This window comes from Neomonachus schauinslandi, chromosome 10 (genome assembly GCF_002201575.2).
Source record: "Neomonachus schauinslandi chromosome 10, ASM220157v2, whole genome shotgun sequence".
In the NCBI taxonomy this organism is placed as follows: domain Eukaryota; kingdom Metazoa; phylum Chordata; class Mammalia; order Carnivora; family Phocidae; genus Neomonachus; species Neomonachus schauinslandi.
In genome coordinates, this window is record NC_058412.1 from 117,416,348 (window position 1) to 117,424,684 (window position 8,337).

At 52.0% G+C, this 8,337-nt stretch overlaps 1 long non-coding RNA gene and 1 other non-coding gene across 2 annotated transcripts; both read left to right on the forward strand.

The window, feature by feature from the left end:
- Nucleotides 1-35: 35 nt before the first annotated feature.
- Nucleotides 36-3,616, forward strand: LOC110579530. The gene is made up of 4 exons (XR_002480267.2): nt 36-231; nt 1,445-1,514; nt 2,960-3,142; nt 3,229-3,616. It is a non-coding gene; the product is annotated as an uncharacterized LOC110579530 (long non-coding RNA).
- Nucleotides 2,171-2,304, forward strand: LOC123326096. Its single transcript, XR_006540879.1, has one exon. It is a non-coding gene; the product is annotated as a small nucleolar RNA SNORA71 (small nucleolar RNA).
- Nucleotides 3,617-8,337: the final 4,721 nt, after the last annotated feature.

An 8,337-nucleotide genomic window follows, 5' to 3' on the forward strand; every position in this document is an offset into this window, starting at 1 on the left:
GGGGGGGGGGCGCTCGCGGGGCCGCAGAGGGGCAGCTTGGCACTAAAGCCCCTTCCCGGTTCTCTTCCGTGCCCAGGCCGTGCGGGCTCTGCGGCTCTCTTGGGAGCAGATGGAGACTGTCCCTTGGACGGCTTTGCGGGCCGTGCCGCAGGCAGCACCCCTGTCTGCCCTGCAGGGCCCTGATCCGCAGCGCCTGATGCCGCCCCTGTGTGCAGGGGTGAGGCCTGCTGGGTAAGTGCTGCTGCGCGTGAGCAGCTTGACCAGGGGGCTCGTTGCCTTCCTGCCCCAGCGCGGTGGCGGGGGGGGGGGTCCTGGAGCTCAGGTTCTGAGACCCTTCTTGCAAAGCCCTTGTGCAGAAGGGCGTCTGGCGTGGTAGGTGGGGTGGGTTTGGGGTCAGAGAGGTCTGGCCCACCCCTGGCCAGCCGCATAACCTTGGCTCAGTTCCTTCCTTGTCCGGAGCTTCACTTTTGAGTGGGGAAACTGCCAGAGCTCTGGGAGGACAGAGGTCTTGTGTGTGTCCTTTGTTTTTGAGCCCAGGGTGCCTGACACGTAGTAGGTGCTCAGGCTGTTATGTGTGGGGTGAATAAACAATGTTGGTGTTTTTGCCGGGAGTTAGTCTTCCCTTTGATGATGGGAGATGGAATCTTTACATGAAGTGGTGATGATGCTCTGGGTCCTGGGCTTGGCGGGGCAGCTTTCCCCTGCCTGGGAAGATAGCAGGCTGCTAACATGGGGTGCCCGTGTCCAGGTCATTGATAGCGCAGGGAAAGGATTTGCTCAAAGTGTTTCCCCATGTTTGGAGGATCCCTTCCTGTCCCTTCCAAACCTGGAGCATTCCCGCACTTCCTCCTTTCTACCACCTTTTTGATGTCTCCTGTCACCTGGTGCCAATGTCGTGCTCATGGGTAGTACAGGCAAAGGATTCAGAGAAGAGTTGTCCTGTAATTGGAGAGTCCACATCCACACCTTCCAGGAGTTTTCCCACATTCCATCTTCTCCGCAGACACGTTGGGCCTCGGGGGCAGTGGTCTGCGCATTAGTGTCCCTGTTGGGCTCTGACTTCCTATCCGTGCTGTTGGGAGCCAGGCTGTGTGTGTTACTTGAGTTTTCCTCGATGTCCAGCGGAGTTGCTGCCGGGCAGCCGTGGCACACTCCCGTAAATCTGGCCTTGGCATCCTTTTCAGCCTATCCCTGGTTAATGATGCATTCATCAGCATTGGCCACCCTGTCATAGACCATGCACTGTCTCCCTCTTTAGAGTTAACTACTGTCCTTTTTACGAGGAAATAGTGGGTCTGTGGAGGAAATAGTAACAGCCAGCATTTGTCGAATGCTTACTTTACTCTCTGGCAACTACTGTGCTAGGCCCTTTCCTGATGCCTACCATGCCTTGCTGTGAGCAGGGACAAGTTGGTGCCCATTCTTGGGTTTTGGTCTGTTGCAGATGAGCCCACCATATGCAGAGCCATCATGGGAGTTGTATCAGGAATATTCTAGACCCCAGTGTCCTTGAGGTAAGATTTCTTGTCTTTTCTCTGGAGTGTTGGTTCCTTGCATCTGGTATAGTCAAGGGTGGGTTCCTAGCGGCTTTGTATGAAGGCATAGGGGAGCTGAGAGGTGAGAAGGTAATGTCCGTGAGTCCCCAGCTCTGTCCCCTCAATCCCAGGCAACCTAGATCATATCTGGCCCTTGATATGTCCTCAGTGCCTGCTGCAGAGGAAGGGTCTCTAGAGTCCCACTGGGTAATGAGAGCTCTCTGGGGTGCCTGCCTTCTGTCCTTGGAGTGACGGCAGAAGCATGTTGTAATTGGAAATGAGACCCACACATCAGAGACTCCTGTCCCTGGCTTTGAATGCCCTTGTGCTGCTCTCTCAGTGACCTATTCAGAACCTTATTTTCTTCATTTAAGAAACAAGCTTATGATAGAGGTGATTTTTGTGCTGCTTAAGACCGCAGGATTCCTGTCATTTCCAGCCCTACGATTTTCACAGCGTTTTTGCCCAAAGTGTCTTCTCTTTGATTCCCCTTGGCAGGGAGGTTCTATGGGGCTTTTGCAAGAATGGCCACTCCTGAGGTCCTGTGCTTGGCTGGGTGGTTTCCCCAGATTCAGTCTATTCCAAAGGCTAGTCGTGCCTGCTTCTCTTCCTAGGTCTCTCTCTGCCCTTCATGCCCCTGCATTCAAAAGCGATCATGGGCTGCCTGTGCTCTGGTCATTGATAATGCAGGGAGAGGAATTGTTGAAAGCGGCTTCCCGTATTTGGAGGGTCCACACCTGTCCCTTCCAAATGCTGACGCTTTCACACACTCCTGCTCCTCTCCAGCTAGTGCTCTCTGGTCTCGGGCATTGAGTGCTGCTGTGTGAGAGTCAATGACGGGACTCTGTAGTTTGGCCTTTCTCAGCTTGGCCTCCTGTTGTGGGAAACCGGGCTATGTTTGTGTCCAAGTTTAGGTACTTTATAGGGTTTAAAGAGCCAGGATGAATTCTGCATAAGGATTCTGTGTGATATGGGTGGTTTATACTGATTGCCATAAGGTTTTCAAAGGAAAGCAGCTTTTTGGATTTGGTGGCCCAAATGTGATGTGATGGGAAATGTGCATTGGGTGGTGGTGGGCGGAGCAGCACGAAGAAGAGTTTGACGCTGGGGTGAGCACAAGCACCTGGGAGACAGACGTGCAGGGATGTAACGACAATGGAGGGAGGCTGAAATGGTGGCCTTCACTCCCAATTGGGGGGGTGTGCGTATGGGGCTCAGTGGGAGGAGCCTCTGAGCTTTAGCTCTCCAGCCATCTGTCTACCAATTACTATATCTGCTCTTGCCCTGAAAACACCCATTTTTTAAGGCCGTGTTTATTTTGACTCTTCTCTGTGAGCATTGGGATTCATTTTTGAGCTGTGTTTGGGGTGAAAAAAACCTGGCAGCTCATGCCTGATTAATTGGGGCTTTCTCATTGATAACAGCTTGGAGAAAGATGAGATCACGTTGGAACCCAGACACTTGTGACCACCTGCTCTCTGGCATCCTCCTCACTCTAGGAGAGCTGCCTTGGATCTGGAGATTGCTGGAGGAAGCCTGAGGGGATGGAGGCACTGGCCCTCTCAGGATGACCTGGGTCTCAGCTGCCCTGGAGAGAACTCCTCATGGTGAGTTAATGCCAAGGGGCTAAGTCAGCCTGTGTTTCTGATATGGAAATTCCAGGCTGCTGGCCTCATTGGACTTTCTCCTTTAGATTATGCTGGGATTGATCGTGGACACTAGAGTAGTATGATGAAGAATAATGTTGCCATGTGAAGCATCACCAGACCTTCTTACCCTGTTGCCTCAGTACAGCATGGAACGACTTTTCTCTCTGTGTAAGCAGGCCCAGTAAGCAAGGAAAGCCCTGGGACCCTAGAGGCTTGTGGTCCAGAGCTAGAGACTTCAGCTGGTTCTGCCGCTCCCCCAGTGGTGTCACCGAGCACCATGAACCAGGAAGACCGGTTCCCTTCCACCTGGGTCACGTTGTCCAGCAGCCTCCACGTCTCCCCGCCTACTCCTCCCGTAACTTTTTAGAACCAAGAGTTTTCGGTACTGTGCATCGTTGTCCTCTCACCCACCCAATAAATCTTGAAACTGCCCTGCTGCTTGTTTTTGTTGTTTTTCTTCTCTTTTTAAGTCCATACCTCTATGTGCCGTCATGGGGTGGGTCATGAGCAGATCTTCCATATTTTACTCACTGAGATGTTCCGCTTAGCACACTCCCAAGGCTGACCTAGGGATAGGAGATGGGATGTAGAATTTGGACTAGGGGTTGAACAATCCCAAGTGCTTCTGGGGGGGCTCAGGTTTGGGAGAAAAGGAAAACTTTAGAATTGTTGGCTGAGGGCGCCTGGGTGGCTCAGATGGTTAAGCGTCTGCCTTCGGCTCAGGTCATGGTCCCAGGGTCCTGGGATCGAGTCCCACATCGGGCTCCCTGCTCCTTGGGAGCCTGCTTCTCCCTCTGCTTCTCTCTCTTTCTCTCTGTCTCTCATGAATAAATGAATAAAATCTTTAAAAAAAAAGAATTGTTGGCTGAAGGACATCTGGGCCCGGGCTTTGGAAAAGAGTACAACGGTGGGGTGGACGCAGAGGCAGAGTCAGGGGCTGAAGTCCTGGAGGAGGCAGGAGTGCCCTGAGTGCTGGGGCCAGGTTTCCCTCGGGGGATTTTGGGAGATGGTTCTGAGCAGGGGCGGGCGTGGCGTGGGCGAGGAACACCGTCCTTTGGAGAGCTCTGGGGCTGGGGTAGGCAAAGGCTAGGTGTCGGAATTTCTGTTGCTGTTGCCACATGGTAGATTTGGTCTTTGGGAGTTCTATTCAATGACAGAATGGCAGTGGTGTGCCCCGCAGAGGGAGAAAGGGAGGCGTTGATTGTCCATTCCTTGCGTGGAAATTGAAATCAGCTTGATCAGGGCTGAGGTCAAAACCACGTAGTGAGGCCTACCTTTGTGAGTTCGGCACCTTGATGGCCTCAGTCCCCGGGAGGGATTCTTGATGCTGAAGCGTCTACTCTGCCCACCAGCTCTGGCAAAGGCCCTTCTTTTCCCCCTCACCCCCCTCCTGAACTCCCACCCAACGTCACCCGCTCTCTAATGAAGGTCCCCCACCTACTTCACTCTCTGGGCCAGTGTCATTCAACCATGGCCCTGGTCCTCTCGTGAGAAATGAACGCGTTTTTCCCCAGCTTGGCCCAAGTTCCTTTCCAGTGGAGTTTAACTGTTGGCTGTTGCCTTGCTATTTGTAGATGTCTTCTCTCTCACACTGACCAGCCCCTCATCTCAGGCAGCTTCCCGCCAGCTTCCATAGCGCTGTGTCAGCTTTGGGGAGCCCTGTGCGCTGCATTCCCATCCCCTTTATTCTCTTTATGTTCTCATCATTTTCTTAAACTGCCTCCCCGCCCCGCACCTCAGTCCTGTGGCATCTCTGCTGCCACTTGGTCCATGATGTGTAGGAGGGGGCAGCGACAGAGTGCTGGGGAAGAAAGGAGGAGGTGACATTGCCATGGTTGCTGAAACAGCCAAGGGAGGGGCGTCTTGGGGCTATGGAGGCGGATCACTGACCGTGGCTTGGCCCAGCATCACCAAAATGTCCTTCCCAGTAAGCCCAACTGGTCAGGTTGCGAAGGTGTCAGCCATCCGTTGCCCTGTTTCTGCGGCACCCTAGTACAAAGGCGGCCTGGGGACATCAGGGAGGTCCTCGCCGCAGCAGCCAGCGCACAGTCCGCACTCAGAGCTCAGCTCTCCTCAGTCAACAACTCATTCACTTTCAAATCGTAAACGATCCTTGCCCCTGGCCCAGCCTCTTGGTCTGCCCTCTGCCCGCCCCAGCCCCATCTGAGCCTCAGCCCTAGCATTGCCATTCCATTCTCCAGGGTACCTGCGGGGCCCTCCTCACTGCCCACGGTCTGCCTCTCCGTCCTCACCCCACCCACCACCCCCCGGGAGCACCAGAGGCCCCAGCCGTGCTACTACTGAAGGCCCCTGAACGTGCTCTCCCTTTCCTGGCCCACATGATTGGAATGCATCCTCCATGTCCGAGGTTGCCCTGACTCAGCTTGTGTCACTTCTTTCAGGAAGCCTTCCTTGGCTAAACCTCCAGCCAGACTGGATTCCCGGCCCTTCCTTTCCTTCATACCCTGTGTCAATCATGTGCAGCACCATTCTAGGAATTGGTCAGCAAAAGAGCAAACCCGTCTTCACGGTACTTAACATTTTAGAGGACAGAGACAGACCATAAATAAAGTACTAAAATGTGTAGCATGCTAGAGAAGGGCTAAGGGAAAAAATAATGAAGCAGGGAAATGAGACAGGGAGTGTGGGGCAAGAAGGGGAGTGGCATCTGAAACTGAGCAGATAGGGAAGGCCTCACCTGGCAGGTGTGATTGGAGTCAAGGGAGGGCCTCTCATCTCTGGGCGTTCATGGCAGCCTTGCTGCCTCCATTACAGTGTAGACGGGGTGGTAGGAAGCTTTCCTCTGGGGTACCAGGCCCAGGGAACTGGGGGGACAGGAGGCCGAAGAAGCCACTGCTATACGCTGTGCCTGATTATGAATGGCTGCTATGTGGTGAGGGTGGCGGCCCATTCAAGTTGGGACTGGCCAGTCAGACTAGGCTGTGCATGTCTTGAGGGCGGGCTCCGTCTCTGCCAACTCCGCAGCCCCCTTGCTCACCTCGACCACAGCTCAGTGGATTAGGGAAGCACAGCCACCCGAGGGCAGCCCTACCCGGTGACCTTGGTCTAGGACTAAGAGCAGGTTTTCCTCTTGGGGAGTTGTGATTGGTCGCAGGAACAGAAACAGGAAGAGACAGAGGGATTGAGTCCCTTTAACCACAGGATCTCAAGGTACGGAGCACTGAGCTCCTGTTGCAGGTGAGGGACCACTTCTAGAACTCTTCTAGGGGGAGGATGATATTTCAATTTCTAAACCACATCTGTGTTCCACATGGCCCGGGGTTCAGTTTTCCCCAAATTTTTGTGAGGCATGGCCAAGTGACCAAAGCTCCTGTCTTCCTTTTTTACTAGAGACCTTACATTTACCACCACTGTGTCGTTACCAGAGGGAGCCAAATGAGCCTCTGCCCCTAACAGCCTAAGGGTATAGTGACTGACACATGCCAGGAGCTCAGTCAGCATTCAAGGATGAGGAAGGAGGCCAATGGTGGTCTTGCCAGTGTGCACCAGGAATAGCTCACGGAGGCCTCTCCGTCCCCAGGACTACAACTGCCATGTCACCAGGATACCTAACTACACCTGCCCTGGGAAGCAGCCTAGTGAAATCATTTAGAGCCTGTTGAATCCTCACAGTGTCCCTCAATCGCTGTGGGGCCTAGAGCACGTTCTTTTGCCTCCTTGAACCTCAGTTTCTGACTGTAATTCGACCATCAGCACGTACCCCCCACAGTAAGGAGGAAATAAGGTGATGCACGTTCAATGCATAACAGTACCTGCATCATACTGTGCACTCAATAAACGTCAGCCATTTTTATTGGATGAGCACGTCTAGCTTGTTGACGGTTAACATGAAGAACAAATATGTCATGATGACAGACTCATCTGTTAACGTGACACCACAAATACTTTCTTCTTTGCTAATTTGCAGATATCCCAGTAGGACTGGTGTTAATCATCGCCACCGCTGATCAAACTTTGATTAAATGCCACGCACTGTACTAAGCCCGTAGATATAATTACCTCGTTCAATCTTCACAACAACCCAGTGAGGTAGATTTCATTATCTTCCATTTTATAAATGAGGAAACCAAGGCTCAGAGAAACGAAGGGACCTGTCTTACTTCTAATGAGTGGCTCAGCTGGCTTTCCACTGTCTGGTGTATTAAGTAGTGAAAAATGTTGCAGGCTGATTTCATAAATAGCATGAGCATATCAGGTTGTCAGATGCTTGTTTGTGCTGGAAAACTAGAAATTAGGGTATGTTACTATTCTGTCCCATCTGCTTCACATTGCCTATTTTCCAGTCTTCTAAAATATTCCCCATCTAAATCAACAGCCTTTAAGACTGAACCTGTGAACCTGACATGTACAAAGACAATAGGCATGTTTCAGCCAACACCAAAATATCAACTGTTGTTGATCTTTACTGTTGTTGCTTTTTTTGTTAGAGACCTTACATTTACCACCACTCTGCTGTTACTGTAGGAGAACAGAGAGCCAGAAGAATGAAGGTTCACTTGTCCATTCAAAAAATACTTATCAGATGGGGCGCCTGGGTGGCTCAGTTGGTTAAGCGACTGCCTTCGGCTCAGGTCATGATCCTGGAGTCCCGGGATCGAGTCCCGCATCGGGCTCCCTGCTCAGCGGGGAGTCTGCTTCTCCCTCTCCCGCTCCCCCCTCTTGTGCTCTTTCTCTCTCTCAAATAAATAAATGAAATCTTTAAAAAAAAAATACTTATCAGGCACTATGCTAAGAATAGAGATACAGTGATGAAAAAGAAAGTTTCTGCCCTCAAGAGGATCACACACAAGTACTAAGAGAGTAAGTTGTTGTTGTTTTTTTTTAAGATTTTATTTATTTATTTGAGAGAATGAGAGAGAGAGAGAGAGGACATGAAAGGGGGGAGGGTCAGAGGGAGAAGCAGACTCCCTGCTGAGCAGGGAGCCCGATGCGGGACTCGATTCTGGGACTCCGGGATCATGACCTGAGCCGAAGGCAGTCGCTTAACCAACTGAGCCACCCAGGCGCCCTAAGATAGTAAGTTTTATTAATCCACATGTCTTTGAACAGTCACTGTGTGCTGAGTCTTGCTGTAAGCTGGGCATACAGCTCTGACCAAAGCAGAGGAGGGGTCTCATGGAGCTTATAGTCTA